This window comes from Lissotriton vulgaris, chromosome 4_1, assembly GCF_964263255.1.
Source record: "Lissotriton vulgaris chromosome 4_1, aLisVul1.2, whole genome shotgun sequence".
Taxonomy (NCBI): domain Eukaryota; kingdom Metazoa; phylum Chordata; class Amphibia; order Caudata; family Salamandridae; genus Lissotriton; species Lissotriton vulgaris.
The window spans coordinates 311,868,361-311,885,097 of NC_141691.1; the positions used below are offsets into that span (position 1 = coordinate 311,868,361).

General features: G+C 42.1%; 1 protein-coding gene across 4 annotated transcripts in view; it reads left to right on the forward strand.

Annotated features, from left to right (window-relative positions):
• Nucleotides 1-16,737, forward strand: part of ARHGEF6 (Rac/Cdc42 guanine nucleotide exchange factor 6) — a 1,115,823-nt gene that overhangs the window by 875,439 nt on the left and 223,647 nt on the right. The gene's annotated exons all lie outside the window — the stretch shown is intronic.

The window sequence follows — 16,737 nt, forward strand, 5'->3', positions numbered from 1 at the left end:
AACTTATTGTGGCGTAACAGTTTTCTTGCATATTGCCGTTTTTTGTATAATTGTTTTTCACTTTAATGTACGTTCTTGTCTGTATATTTGTAATTATTATTTTGTTCAACGTACTGTTAACTAGTGTTACATGCAGTGACAGGTGTACCAGTGATAACATATAAGCCTCTATTTCCTTTGTAGAATTGACAGCTCTTTACAGCTTTTCTCAGCACCAATCAGGTGGTGACTTCCAAAACTTTTTATAGCTACTGCACATAGAGCCATCCAACATTGATCAGGTCTTGACTTTGCCTGTATTGAGAGATGTCATTACCCCAAATATCTGCATAGAAACCACATGATCAGCTTTCCAAATATTGACATTTTGTATTTTTTCTGTTCCTGTATTAACAGTTTTTGCATGTAATTGCAATATGTGTAACTATTACTAAATATCAACATCCTGCTGTCCAACATATTTATCGAAATACTGTTTTCTGGCCTTTTCTCGGTATATTTCCATATTAAGTAATCATTCGGGAAAGTTCTGTATTTGAGTTCTTTAGCTAAACTCTGTCAGTCGTTTTAGATTAACACATTGAGCTGTATCCCCTGTTATGCTTTACTGCATATTCATTGGGTTCTCTGCATCAAGAGTTTCATGAGAATATGGGATCATGAATCAAGCCTTCCGTTCTTTGTAGACCACTGACAAGGCAACCGAATGTAGCATTTTTGGAATTCCAGCTTCTGTTTTGTCACTATGGTATCCAGGCATCTTTAATAGACATGCCATTTAATGGTTCTCGCCTTTTTTGGCAGCAAAGCAAATTCAGGCCTAGGTCCACAGCAAGCTCCTTGGGTCTGCCCTTCCCCTCTTTAGACAATTCCATCAGAAATGTTATCCATTCAGTAATTAATGCAGGGGTTTTCAGTTTCACAAACACCATACCCCTCCTTTAGTCCAGTAGACCTACTAGCCGAGGCTTCTCCAACGAGTAGCTCGTGAGCTACTGGTAGCTTTCCAGCTACCTGTAAGTAACTCACCTATTTGTTGTCCACTATATTAAATTAGAGGGATTTGCATGGTTGAATTAATGTAAGCATACCAAAGTTGATTGTATTCAAAATAAAAATGTGTGTTTTTTTAGAATGATTAGTGATGTTTGGGGAAAATTTGATACATTTCCAAAATGTTTTAAAGCTAATATTTGAGTGATAAATCTTGTGGTTTTGAGGAGACTTGTAACTAACTTTATTACCTTGGCGTCAGGCATATTTCAGCCATGGCTATTTGGTATTACTCAAATAAACACATTCAAAATTAACACCTTTTTAGGTCGAGCCTAGCGTTGCAATGCATGCACTGCTCGCTCAGCAAGGCATATTGCAGTAGGGACAGATGTGGAAGTGCCGTGGAAGCTCCGCCCATATTTTTCATTAGCTGGCGTCATCGTCCATGGTAAATGCTGGCTTCCGATTGATAATGAGACTTCTTAGTCCCGCCTTGTTACTGCTCTGTCTCCTTTTGTGACTACCCATCAGTACTGGATCTTTACTTGCGGTGTTACACTTCTTCCTTCGTTAAGTTGGAAATCACTTTTTTTTTATTTGCGCAATGGCTACAGCTTATTAATGTTATCTACTTGCAGTGTTCATGTATTCAAGGAAAAGTTTTGAGAGTGTCAGCATTCTGACTTTTGGCTCTGATCAGAAGCCTGTTGCCAAAGCCCCAACGAGGCTTCCTTATTTAGCAGAGATTGTGTTTCCGCCTGTATTAAATACTAAAACATGTTTCCTGCTTCAGAATCTTTTGCACACCTTCCTCACAGTCCCATCAGCCTATCTGAGGAAGCCTGTGAATTATCTCAGTTGGATAATGCACCTGCCGAGTGCATTAGGGTAGCCTGCAGGTCAAGGGTTCAAGCCTTGGCGGGCCAGCTCAGTCGTTCGTCCGTTCATCAGAGATCTAAACAAGCATTGGCATAGCTAATAGGTCTCGCCTTTGGAACCTTATGTGTTTAGCCAGAACTTTTGGCTATGTTGTAGAGCATAGTAGCTGCTGTGCATTATGTTGAAAACTTATAATTAAAAGTGGTAAGCATTTTTGTTACCTTTATACAAACAAAGGCAACATTATATGCAACTGAATAACCTGATTAAAAAAAGATTTTAACATAAAAATTGTCTTCTACTTTTTTTGTGCTTGTACTGCTGGCACCTACTTCCTGCCTGTTCTCATGCTTGTTTGTTATACTTTTTTGTTATGGGGGAGCGGGACAAAAATAACGGGGGAGTGGATGTTTGAAAACAGTAATGTAATTAGAACACGAGCAGCGGACAGACACTAGGGGAGAATCAACAGATGCCGGATTTCAAAGGCAGGCTGACGTGATGCTTAGGTGGTGTGCTGATGCAAAATGGTGGTGGTGAATGATGATTGGTGCTCAGATGGTGACACTATATGGTGTGGATTGGAGGTACATTGTGGATTGTGGAGTTTTGGAGTTGAAATAGGTTTGGTGTGTAATTATGTGGTGTGTATTGGAAATGTGTGGAGTTGGATTGTGTGGCCTGGAACTTTGGTGTTTTGTGAAATTATGCTTAGTGAAATTGTGTCATGGTGTGGAGTGCATTTTGCATTAAGTGCAGTGTAATTGTGTAGCATGTAATTATGTTGCACTGAGTGGTATTGTGTGGAGTGTATTCCGGACGAAACGCGTTGGCTACGTTTTTTGTATGAAGACTTTGAATAAAAGCAAGAAAGAAAACTTTAAGTCCTACTGAATTGATTTTCTCAATTGTTGTTCTGACTACTTTTGTCACTGTGTACTTTGTGGGGTGCTGAACCACTGTGTTGGATTACAAAAATGTTGGGAGTCTAGGGGTATGTGACTTCAGGTTTCTGGCACCCACAATATAAATAATTGGACCACTAAACATTGGATAAAGTGCAGTCATCCTTGCCTTATACCCCTGTCCTAGTGTTCTTCATTGTGTGGAGTGTATGTTGCATTCAGAATAGTGTTATTATGGGGCACTGAGTGGTATTTGTAGTGTATGTTGCATTGAGTGCAGTGTAATTATGTAACATAATTATGTGGCACGGAGTGGTAATATGGGGAGTGTATGTTGTATTCAGTGGAGTGTAATTATGTGGCGTGTAATTATGTGGCATTGAGTGGTATTTGGAGTGTATGTTGCATTGAGTGCAGTGTAATTATGTGGTACTGTGTGATATTATGTGGAGTGTATTTATTTTGCATTGAGTAGAGTGTAGTTATGTTGCGTGTAATTATGTGACACTGAGTGGTATTATGAGGAGTGTATGTTGTATTCAGTAGAGTGTAATTGTGTGACGTGTAATTACCATGTGAGTGGTATTTGTAGTGTATGTTGCATTGAGTTCATTGTAATTATGTAGCATATAATTATATGTCACTGAGTGGTATTGTTTGGAGTGTATGTTGCATTGAGTTCAGTGTAATTGTGTAGCATATAACTATGTGGTATTGAGTGGTATTTGGAGTGTATGTTGCATTGAGTGCAATGTAATTATGTGGTGTGTAATTATGTGGCACTGAGTGGTATTTGGAGTGTATGTTGCATTGAGTTCAGTGTAATTATGTTGCATATAGCTATCTTAGTTATTATAGGAAACAGGGGTCCTAGGGAGTTAAGATGTAACAAGAAATGCTAATATAGACCACAATCAGTACTATATTTTTGGCGCCCAGCCGGGCGTAGAGTAATTTATTAGGAATAACATAGAATTACATTGACCTGAAGAGGGTCAAAATATGAACAACAAGATAGGATACAGTCCTGTACCTATCCCGCAAGGTTGGAAAACCAATAGAGTCAAGCAAGGTAGAAGGAAGGAAAGAGGTTTTTCAGGCAAGAATAAAAGATTTTTAGAGCCATAGGGTGGCATGCGATTTCAATAGATAGTTTCGCAAAATACACCCAACAGTGTCAACAATTGATTATATACATTAGGTCATATGTAACACTGTTTAAAGCGTCGACGTTTCGATCCCTAAGGGCTCTTAATAAAATGGGATCATCATCAGGACAATTTACAATCACTGCCTGTATTACAATGCGAATGCCTTCACAAGTCCAAGATCAAGGTCGTGATGGCATGATTGTTCTATATTGGAGAGGATTTCTCTTTCCGGCTCTTGGAGCTGATTGCTGGCTGCACTTTGGGCAGCCGTGGAGTGGAAGTAGAACAAAATGGTTTCTTCCCGTTTTAAGAGTAGGTTACCTCCTTTGTTTTGATCCGCAGACTCAATGCTGACTTCTCGATGGAAGCGGCGGCGGGGCGGTGGGAGAAACTCAATGGTCTTCTCCCCCTTCAGTGGCAGCGGATTCCATGGGGAATTGTATGGCTCCTTCGTATGCGAATCTTGTGATGGAGAGATTTGAGGAGGATCATATATTGTCTAACCTGGAATGGAAGCCTCATATCCTAATGTATCAACGATATATGGACGATGTATTTATGCTGTGGAAAGGAGACAAAGAAAGTGCAAGGTTGGCCATTGAAACATGGAACTCGTTTAATGAGCACTTTCAATTTAGCAATGTAATCTCGGACAGCGAAATCACATTTCTTTTTTTTTTTTTTTTTATTTCTTTTTTTATATCCTCATTTGTGTGCATAGCTCCAATCTATCAAAACCGAGAAGAAAACCACCACAGAGCAAAGAGCCAACTGGTCATGTACTATGCCAACTCAGCTTATAGCTGGTAAGGGGATTTGTCTAACGAGAGGCGAGGCCAGTTCCCTTCAGCACTAAATACAGTGACCAATCTTGAACTCGCTTAGGATGGTTCCTCAGTTGATAGTGCCCGAATCATCGAGACCCCATTGGAATCTAGACTATTAGTCTTGATAGCCAGGATAGGCAATGCTCACATTAATCATAGGACCTGGGGGGGAAAAAAAAAAACCCCAGGTGAGATCACGACTAACGAAGCATTGCCCAGAATGCTCTAGTATTCGGATTTCCTACCCTGGCAAGGTCAAGTTTGGAAATTTGGAGGAGTGATGTTCGCCATTCGTGCACTGTAGGTGGTAGAGCATCCTTCCAGTGTCTACATATCTCCCTACGTGCCGCAAGGTTGGAATAGAATATCAGTCTTGTTGCTGCGTTGTGGGTATTATTTCTCAGACCAAAGATCACAAGAGCGAGGTCTATAGTAATGTGTTCACCCACAGAATGCGACAACTTATTTTTAATAGCTTCCCAATATTCTGATAAATTTGGACAATCTAAAAACATATGTGTATCCGTGGCTGCAGTTAACCCGCATCTAGGACATGAAACTGGACCTGTTAATGAGAATTTTGTTAACCTGTGAGGAGAATAATATGCCCTATGCAAAGTAAAGAGGTGGTTCCGACGGAGCCACGATGGTTTAACTAAATCCCAAAGCAATGAACAGGAAGTAATCCAGAGCTCTTCCACATCAAGACCTGGCATTAGTTCTGCCCACAAATTTGTTGGTAATTGAAAACTAACATCTATTTCGTCTAGTATTTTGTTATACCATCGCGAGATTTCTTTTTTTGCCACTGGGCTGTCTAATAAAGAGGTTACCAAGTCACTAAGGCCGCCTATAGGTTGCTTGTTGCGTCGCATTGGCTGACTGTTATATGACTGAGCCCAGCTGGAAATCTGAATATATTTAAATCTTGACAGCTCAGGGCCGACTTTGTTAATAAGATAATCCCATGGAAGTAAAGCCCCATCCATGAACAAGTCGTCCCAACAATAAATACCAGCTTCTATTAAGGGGTTATGAAGGGCGTCTATTGTCCATAAAGGAGGGGCAGGTAAGTTCCATATCGGAGCCCTCGCTGAATAGTAACCAATCTTTATCGCTTGTCTAACTTTGTACCAAGTAGATACACAACCTTTTAGAACTTTCAATTTGATCTTTTTAAAGAATTTTGGGTCACTGAACTTAAACAAGAAACCGGCATGATTAACTCCCTCACATTCCAATAAAGTAGAAAAAAGAGGTCCCATCCCAATAGATAACGGAGTTTTAAGCAACATACGCATGTGCGATAGCTGGAACGCCCATGCGTATATTTGAAGGTCTGGTCCAGCCAGCCCTCCCTTCTCCCTCTGTCGTCTAATTTTTTTCCACGAGATTCTGGCAATTTTATTATTCCAAATAAAGCTGGTAATAGCACTCTGTAGTTTAGAAATTAGTTTTGGATCGAAATAAAGTGGAATTGAATTAAATAAAAAAGAAACTTTCGGTAAAATGCTCATCTTCACCAAATTAAGCTTACCCAGAACAGAAAGCGGGAGATGAGACCAATCTCTCATGAGTTTCCTACACTCTGCAGCTACTTTATTAAAGTTAAGAGAAGCAATTGCATTGATATCCTCAACTATATTCACACCTAGATAACGAATTTGGCTTTTAAATGTCCCATTATTGTTAATACTGTTACAATTCCAGAACATTGACTCTGTCTCGAGAGCATTGATTTCATACCCTGAGACTTTCCCAAATATATGGGCCTGTTCAATTATTTCTGGGTATGCCTCTTCATAATCTGTGGAAAAAATCATAATATCGTCTGCATAAAGTGCCACCTTCTTATCCCAGCCACCATAAACAAAAGGTTTAATGCGTGTGTTGTCCCTAAGAGTCTGAGCAAATGGCTCTATATATATGTCAAAAAGAAGGGGGGACAGGGGGCAACCCTGTCTGGTTCCTCTCATGACCTTAAAAGGTTCTGTCAAACCTCCATTAATTAGCAGTGAAGCAGAAGGATTACGATATAAAAGCTCTATCGTCCTCCGAAATCTATCCCCAATGCCAAACCTCTTCAAGGCCTCCGATAGGTACAGCCAGTTCACCCTATCAAAGGCCTTGGTGGCGTCTAGAGTGAGAACAACCAGTGGAATTTCTTCCTTTATAGCAATGTCCATTGAACCAATCAATTCGTATGTGAGTTCACAGAGCTGTCTCCTTTTTATAAAACCCTTTTGATTCGGAGCTATAATATCCGGAACAACCCGACCCAGCCGATTAGCTAGAATAGATGTAAAAATTTTATAATCGGCATTTAGTATAGAAATGGGCCTGTATGAGCCACAATCAGAGGCGGGTTTACCAGGTTTCAGAATTAGGGTTATAGAGGCGTTATTCCATGACTCCGGTGGTGTTTTGCCCTCTCTAAGAATTTGGTTAAACAGAGTGGCCAGCACTGGTGAGACCTCCGAGATAAGTTTTTTATAAATCTCGCTAGGCATCCCATCTGTGCCAACCGCCTTACCATTTTTTGATTTCTTTATGGCCTCCTCCACCTCCACTATAGTTATTTCCCCGTCCAAGTAGCAAGACTGTTCTGTTGTTAAGGACGGAAGAGATATACCCTCCAGCCAATTAATTACGTCACAATGATTGGGCCTAAGATCGTCTTGATATATGGTTTCAAAGAATTTTCTAAAAACTGCTCTGATTTCCTCATCCCTGGAACAAGTACCTGCCGCTGATGTAACTGAACAGATGTTATTACGTGCCCGATCAGATTTTATTTTCCAGGCAAGTAGCTTACCTGCCCCCTCCCCGTATTGAAAATGCGAGAGTTTGCTTGCCTCCCACCTCTGCATGACCCGCTTCTCCAAAACTGCTGACAATGAAAGTTTCAACCTATTCAATTCTGCATGTTTAACAGCAAGGGTTGGATTTCCTATGGGATCGATGGGATCGATGTTGTCTATATCGTTTTGTACTATCGAAATGTTTCTTTCGATGGAGGTGACTTCATCTATATATTGTCTACTACGGTAGGCTACTTTATTTTTAATAAGGCCTCTAAGTGTACACTTGAACGCGTCCCAAATTATCCCTATAGGAGCTGTATCCTTATTAGTACTAAAAAAGTGACTTGTCTCTGATTGTAAAAATACAATATCCTCTATTGAAGAGAGAAGGGATCTATCGAAGGACCATATTCTAGTGGGAGGAGTCGTAGCCAATTTTAGTACTAGTTCAATTGCAGAATGGTCGGAGAGATGCATCGGGTGTATTGTATTGAGATAGTATTTTCAGCTAAAGCTCTACTTGTGAGAATGAAATCAATTCTAGACCTGTGTCTATATTTCTGATTTCTAAATGAAAATTCTTGCCTTTGACCCTCTTTAAACCGCCAAATATCTAAATAGTCATATTGGTGCATCAAACCTAACAGGCAGTTTCTAGATTTGGAAGTGATTTTCTGCCTACTATTAGGGGTTTAATCTAAGAGTGGATTCAAAGTTATATTAAAATCCCCTGCTATGATCACCGGGTCTGGGAAACTAAGCAAGTGACTAAATAAAGTTTCCAGTGTTGAGGGGTCATCAATGTTAGGACCATAATATCCCACGAGTGTTAACTTAGTGTCTCCTAATTCTATTGCCGCGATAACCCATCTACCTCCGGTATCTACTTTCTGCTGTTTAATTTTGAATATGACAGATTTTTTGAAAAAGATCGAGACCCCCCGAGTGTTAGAGTCTTGTGTTGTAGAAATTGATGACTCTATCCATCTGTTCCTACGGACCAAGTCAAGTATCTCACTCTCGATTAGGTGAGTCTCCTGGAGGATAATGATTCCCGCATCGGTATCTCGAAGATACTGCATGATTTATTAGCTCGTGGTTTCGTGCGGAGACCATTAACGTTCCAGGACAATATTTTTAGTTTACTCATTAGATGGTGAAGTTAAGACATTTGTTAGGGCTGGCTGTGATAGGCAGAAAATAAACAATTCAAACAACTTGTTACTTTGTATCTTACGATGAGAAAAAAACATTGTGTTGAAAAAAAAGCTATTTACATACAAAGATTGGAGCTCTTTACTAGGGATGTGGTTTTGCCCCCTTACCCTCCCAAGCCCACCCTAACTCCCTCCCTGGGAAAACCCCGTACTCACCAACCGGAAAACTTCCGGAAGTAAGTGCCCCTAGCTCTTCCCCGTCTCGACACCTCGTGCCCATAATATCTACAAAGTGACTCGCCGTAACATGGCTATGTAAATCGTGTATTTGTGTTTGTTTTTAGTTCGTGTTTTTTTTTTTTTTTTTTATTTACACATTTTTTTTTTCCTTTATCCTTCCTCTTATCCCCCTTTTCCCATTTTTTTTCTCATTTATACCCTTTTGTTTATTCCCTTTGACTTATTTCCCTTTTTTTTTTTTTTTTTTCCTTTTCGACCTTGTAGCCATATTCCATTACGATCTCTTGATTCATCTGATTATGATTGTAATAGTGATAATTTCAACAAAACTTGGTATCACTCCCTTTGCTTCCTATTGCCAAAGGCTAACAGGAGTTCATCTGCTGCTTGCACTGATCTAATATTGTGCATTTTGTTGTCTAACATGACTTTAAGGGATGCAGGGAACCCCATTTGTACTGTAGCGCCAAGCTTACGAAAAGCGTCCATCCTTTTACCGAGTTCCCATTGTTTATCCAAGGTGAAGTCAGACAAATCTGAGCGGATCTGAAAATTATAGCCTTTATATGTTTGCGATTTAAGCTTAAGAGCTTGGTTCAAGATATGTTCTTTTAATGAATTGGTGTGAAAATTTACGAGGATTTTCCTAGGCTTGGTCCGCTGGATGTTACGCCTGAAAGGATCCCGGTGTATGCACGGAATATCTACTGCTAGCTCCTCAATGGATTGAGGGAGATTTAGAGTCTCTTTCAGAAGAATGGTTATGTAACTCTTGATGTCTGCACCTTCAGACCCCTCAGGAATATTCAAAATGTGTATGTTACTCCGCCTCGCATTATTTTCTAAAATCTCCATTCTTTCTGAGAGGGCTTGATCTTCTTTCCTTAGTTTAACGATGTCATCCGTGGTGCCCTCAGCTCTCATTGATATCTGACCCACCGTCTCTTCTAAGGCTTGTGTTCTTAACGTCAAATTACCTAATCTCTCATCAAGAGATTCACAAAAAGTCCTTATCTCTTTCTGATTAGAGGCTGACTCAGCGAAGCCTTGTTTAATTTCTGCTGACAAGGCCGCAAACATTTTTTGTACTGAGGCGACTGATATTGTGTCAGCACTAGAAACTACCTCATCACATAGATCTTGAGGAGTTCTTAAAGGGATTTCAGAAAATATACCAGCCTCAAAATTATCTTCGATGTTAGCGTTAGTGATCTCGAGAGGATTCCTACCATCTGCTGGAGAGATAGATGATATCAATTCACCCCCTACAATTCCATCGTCTATTGTGTCTTGGTGAACAGAGCCCTCCGACTCAGACTCTCTCAGTGCGCTTGGTGTAGTCTCCTCTAGATGTGGTATATGGGACAGATCATTATTAGCAGTTTGATTATCCTCTAACTCTTTGGTTTCCATGGTCTCAGAACCAAACTTAGAAATGCTATTGCTGGACTGGACTTGTTCTTTCCCTAGGTTCAAAATTTGAGGGATCGCCTTGAAATACGAGCGCAAAGAAGGGGTGACTCTAGGGGGAAGAGCTGTGGAGGGGTTCGCTTTGGAACGTTTCCTACCCCTTTTAGCTTTCACTTCAACAGAGAGGTATGAAGATGTTTCCCGATCTGTTTGTGGGCTTTTTCCTGATTGAGAAGCTTTTTTATCAGTCTCCTCCTCGATGGCTTGTAGTGCGCTCTTTACTCTCTTTTTTCGAGACGCGCTAGCCCCCACTAAGTTCTTTGCTGCACTCTTTCCCCTTAACTTTCTAGCGGATTCTGAAGCACTCATGTGTGCCAGATTTTGGCTAAGGGGCGCGCTGTTAGCTTTGTAATTTATCACCACATTTATACACTTTATTGTATTCACAGTACTTACTGTGGGAGTCTCAGAAAACACAAAGGACCCGCTTTTTGGTATACCACTCGCGTGCAGGGAAGAGTAATCACCGTGTATCTTTTTTCCTTCTGGAGTGCCGGGTCCAAATCTCAAATTGTAAACAGCAGAGGCTCCGCTCCGTTCACATAGTTGGCGCTACCGACGCCGAGCAGACTCTGAACCCGTTTTATCTTGTGAAGCTCCAAAGCGGCTAGGTTCCACGGTTGCAGCCACGCCGATAGAAACACCCCACACGAAGGGCATTTACTTCCGCGTTCGCTGGAGCTGCCGAGGCTGCCGCGCCCTTCCCGGACGCTGCTGAGAGTGCTGAAAACTCGGCACATTGAACAGAAGGTATTTCCCTCGCCGATCAGCGTGTAAATAATAGTAACCAGAAAGAAATAGCCTGCGATTGTCTTGCAAGTTAGCAATGACGGCGAGTCAGTTTCTTCAGCTAACTGTCAGGCATCTAATGACGAGACGGAGTGGAGCACTGCCGCAGTCAGCCGACTGCCGCCATGTTTCCCCAAAAGTAGTGAGCGAAATCACATTTCTTGATGTCTTAATATCTAAAAACAGTACTGGCTTGGAAACAGATATTTTTAGGAAAACTACAGATAGAAACAGCATTCTCCACTATTCAAGTCACCATCAATTTTCCTTAAAAAACAATTTACCAACATCTCAAATGTTGAGAATCAAAAGAATTGTGTCTGATGAACAAAAAGTTGAAATAAGAATCAAGGAAATGTCTGAAAGATTCAAAGACAGAGGATATCCCCCAGCAGTTATTGTTAAATCTGCTTCAAAATGTCAACAAATCTCACGGAACGAATCTTTAACCAAAAGTAAAGAAAAGGAAACCACCAGAATGGTGGTAGTTACCAAATTCACTACGTCGAGTCAGACGTTCAAGAGGATTATCAACAAACACTGGCCAGTGTTAACTATGGAACCAGACTTTAAAAATGCATTCATGGAACCTCCTCTATTTGCCTACACTAGGAATAGAAATATAGGAGAAATCATCAAGAAAAAAGAATCACGCAAACAATCTTATATGGGCACCATGCCTTGTCTAAACTGCCAAAACTGCCATAACATCATTCGTGGAAATGTGATTCATCACCCCATGCGGGGTCAAGAAATTAAATTACGAGTTTCTGCTACTTGTGAAAATTCCAACGTTATCTACCTCCTAAAATGTCCTTGTGGAAAAATTTATGTGGGGAAGACTGAACGAAAAATTTGTTTGCGCATAAATGAACATAGATCCAATATTAGGACAAAGAATTTGAAGTCCACTGTAGCAACTCATTTTCATGAACTGAAACATAACATTGCGCAACTAAGATTTCTTATCCTGGAAGTTGTTGAAAAAATTGAAGGAAAAGACAATAATAAAGAACTATTGCGCAGAGAAAATTACTGGATTTACCATCTACAGGCTTTGAAACCAAAAGGTTTAAATGAGAGAACTGAATTTTTATGTTACCTTTGAATCTCTGGAATTAATGTACTGTATTGCTCTGTAACTCCTGTTAATAGATGCCTTTCCATTTAATTTACTTTATGTACTTCAGAATGCTCATTATAATAATACTTGTAGTCACTGTTTAGTTTTCTTTTATACTCCACCAACATGGCCGCCGTACTTTTCGGGTTTGTTTACATTGGTCCATCCCACTATTTCTACCACCCGCTTTATTTCACACAACACACGCGGAAAACGCCACCCTGAACTTTTTGCCGGTTTCTGACTGGGACACGCGAATCATCTCTATCGGGTAAGAAGTGTTACCTCCGTAACATTGCCCCCGTTTTAAGAACGGACTTTGTTTCCTCACTTTAACTTCTGAAGCGTCTTCGTCATTTTTCGAAGCGCGACGCCTGTATTTGTAACATTGGTAGCGCTACCAGCCTTGTCTTAACACTCGCTCCCCGATATCTCTTTACAGAGTAACTTCGTACACGCAAATATGGAAACGTGAGTAGTTGAACCTTCACCATTATTCGGTATGACCGTCCCACAACTCTTTCACGAGGTTATAATGTTTTCACTGAGTTTTTATGTTCTTGACAATGTCACTTTAAAATTGGGTTTATTTGGTATGTATTTTGGATATTTGTTTTACTATGATCCCTGTCGTTTGGAGTGACAAACTTATTGGTTGCATTGTATCTTTTTTTAGACATTACTCCCTGATGAAGAGCAGACTCTATGCTCGAAATGCATTGGAGGATGGATATTGTTAAAATGAATATAATTGCATTACTCATCTGAATTAATTGAAATGAAAGTAATACATGAAAATGAACTGTGATTTTCAAAGAAAAAATTATTGAATGAATAAAATTCAACTAATCAAACTTGAAGCATTCATTTTGATCACCAAAAAGGAGTGCCCCATTGGGATTTCCAATCCAATCCAAAAATTCTTTATTTCGGCCATATAGACCATAAAAGATGCAGTAAAAAATACAATACATACATTTAAAATACAATGTTTTAGAAATACATTACATTGTATAGGAATCTCTTCTCAATCAGCGAGGAATAGGGAGTGGCATAACAGAACCATGGTTCAGAGGGTTATTTTCTTTCTGATTATCCATGCTGCCATTAAGAATTTGGATATAGCGAACACAATGTGACCCAGAGTGCTAGTTTTCATTACTCTGTATGCCTGTGTGTACTTCCTGAACCCCAGGTTTCTACAGAGCGGCGCTATCCAATATTTCCTGGGTCTGTGATAGGCAGGACATACAAACATGATATGGAGGTCATCTTCCTCATGGATGTTACAACATGGACACATTTTGTCACCCCCCCTTAGTCCATTTGCAGGTAAAGGTTTTAGTAGGGAGTGTGCCTAGCCTCCATTGCACAAACAGTTTCCTCGCCAGTACAGGAAAAATAAAATCCATAAAAGGTTCAAATACATAAGAATTTTTGGATTCCAGGAATCGCGCAGTAAGGGTGCCGCTGTTTTGAGCATTCATCATGAGCGAGAGGCTCCAGTCCTTGTAAATTTGGGTCAAGGCTTTGCGTGAGATCCTTTGGCATCCTCGAGCAGGATCTTCCCATAGCTCTGACAGGTTCATAATGAGCAATTCATTTTTTACGAAAGCAAGCCAGGGGATTTTACTATTGCGGTTCAGGCTCATGACATGGATAAGGTCCTGCCTGTAGTGATGTAGTTCGTTAGTGGACCATAGCCTGTGCCAAAACTTCACTGGCTTTGACACAAGCTCTTCAGCAATGGGGGGAAGACCCATGTCTAATCTCAATGGCAGGAGTGGCGTGCCTTGCGGAAGACCTAGTAAACGCCTTAGGAAGCTATTTTCCACTCTTGCCAAATCTTTGCCTGCTTTATACCCCCATAGCTCACTGCCATACATGGCCGCTGCCTTAGCTTGAGTCCTGTATGTTTCAAGGGCCGGGCTTATGGGCTTAAAGGTGGAAGTATTTGCCACCTTCAGAATTGCGCCCGACAACTGGGACAGTTTAACCCTAGATCTAGCTATCTGGCGGTCCCATGATAGGTTTTCCTGAAGTGTTACCCCCAAATATATGAAGGTAGAAACCCTCTCAAGGCTAACAGTACCCAGGGTAGGATTGGGTCTGGCTTTATTAGATGGATTAAAAATCATGAACTTGGTCTTCTCTGTGTTCACCTCCAACCCGTGCTGTCGACAGAAGAGACCAAATCCGTTCAGGATCCTCTGAATCCCCATAGGGGATTTGGAAAGCAGGAGGGTATCATCAGCAAACATAATTGCCGGAACCCTCCTGCCTGCCAAATTTGGGGCGTCATTGTCCATAACGTTATCTAGGTGTGATATAACGTTATTAATGAAAAGACAGAACAGGGTCGGTGCCAGGACACAGCCCTGCCTCACCCCTCGACGGACAGGAAACCTGGACGAAAGCTTGCCATCCCTCCCGCACCTAACCTGCGCATAGTTGTTCTCATGCAGCCTAGTTATAATGCTGAGTAGCTGAGGGGGTACTCCTAACTTTTCCAGGACCTCCCAAAGTTTCCTGCGCGGGACTACGTCAAAGGCTGACCTCAGATCCACGAAGACCATGTACAGCCTTCCCCCCTCTACCCTCACCGTCTTCCAGTAAAGGAGGACGAGGCGGAAAATCTGATCCATGGTCGACGTGTTTTTTCTAAAGCCAACCTGCAGGGGGCTCATGATATCATTGTCCTCCACCCAATCTAGCAGATGGTTTAAGATGAGGCGCGCAAAGAGCTTTTGGGGTACATCTATCAGGCTAATCGGCCTGTAGTTGGCCGGGAGCAGAGGAGACCCTTTCTTGTATATCGGCACAATCTCTGCCCCCAGCCAAGAGCAGGGGACCGTCATGCCTTCTAAGATGGCATTGAAAAGAATAAGGAGGTACGGGCCCCAGATGTCAGGGTGATGCCTAAAGAGATCCCCCGGTAGCTTATCCAGCCCTGGCACCTTTCCCGGCGCTAGGTGCTCCAATGCAGTCACCACCTCACCTAGGGAGAACTCCAGGGCCATATCCGAGGTACCGGTGGGCTCAGCCACCACTCCATCTGGCCATAGAGTAGTCTCTTGGTAGAGTGCCCCAAAATGGGCCTCCCAGACAGAGGGGGCGATGTTAGGTTCAACTGCTGATTTGAGTTCCCCCGTCCCGTTATTTACCAGGGCCCAGAATTTCCTGGAGTCTTTAGCTTTTAGGGCTTCAGACAGGTCATGCCAGTGATTCCAATCCCACTCTGCCCTTGCATTGGCCATTGCTACTTTGTACTCCCTCCTGAGGTCTCGGACCTTACCCTTATTAGAGCCCTCCTTCATGGTAGCAATTAGCTCGGATTTGATTTTCCTACAGGAGGAGGTGTACCAAGTGGGGGTACGAGACTTTTTCCTTCGAGATTGTACCACCGGATGGAAGACCTCAGCAAGGTCCCTCACTGGTCCCTCACTAGTCCCTGGTGAATGCTGGCTAATCTCTCGTTGTAATCATGAGGTCTTGGTTCATTTATAAGAGCATCCACCTCCGTGAACCTGGGGAGTGCTAGGCCATATAACTTATTTACGGCATCCTCTGTGTTGAGCAACTTTCCCCATTTGACACGGCGCCTGTTTGAGGAGAGAAGCATATCCCCCTGGTCATCTCCGCAGGCATTAATGGGCGACCCTGCTGGGGGCAGTGGATGCTGGATCTCCAATTGGAGAGCATTATGGTCGCTATCTGACCTTAATAACACCCTAAAGTCGAGGACTTTTGGCCACATGGTGATATCTATTAAGATGTAGTCCAGCCTTGACTCATGGTCCTTTCTATTGAAAGTGCACAATGAGGGGGTATCAGATGGGGTACGGCCATTGCATGCCCTCAATGCGAAGTTCAAGGTAAGGGACATGAGTTGTACTGCCAACGGGGACCAGACTTTGGGGTGGGGCGAAGACGAGGGTGGAACCCCCCAATAATTGTCCTCGGCAGTGAGGGCACCCTCCTTTAGTCCTTCTAGGGGTTCGAAGTGGCAATTAAAGTCCCCTCCCATCACTATCTTGTGGTCACCTGACAATTGACCTAGGAAGGAGGACAGTTCGTTTAAGGTGGGGGATTCATTGGGCGCGGCAACTGGTCGCGAGTAAACATTAACAATGGCCTATGATGTTTTACCAGGCCATGTAAGCAACACGCACTGGATGTCCTGCGAAAATGTATCCATCCTTTCCGCCTGACACCCAATGTGACTCGCTATCCAGATCGCCAAGCCTCCCGATGGCCTCCCCCTCCCGCTCCATTTTGCTGGAATTTCAAAGATTTCGAACCCCCTTCTGGTCTATGGTTCCCTCGCCCATGTCTCCTGAAAAAGGAGGATGTCACTACCAGTTATCAGGAGCTCCCAATCAGGTGTGCCTGCCTT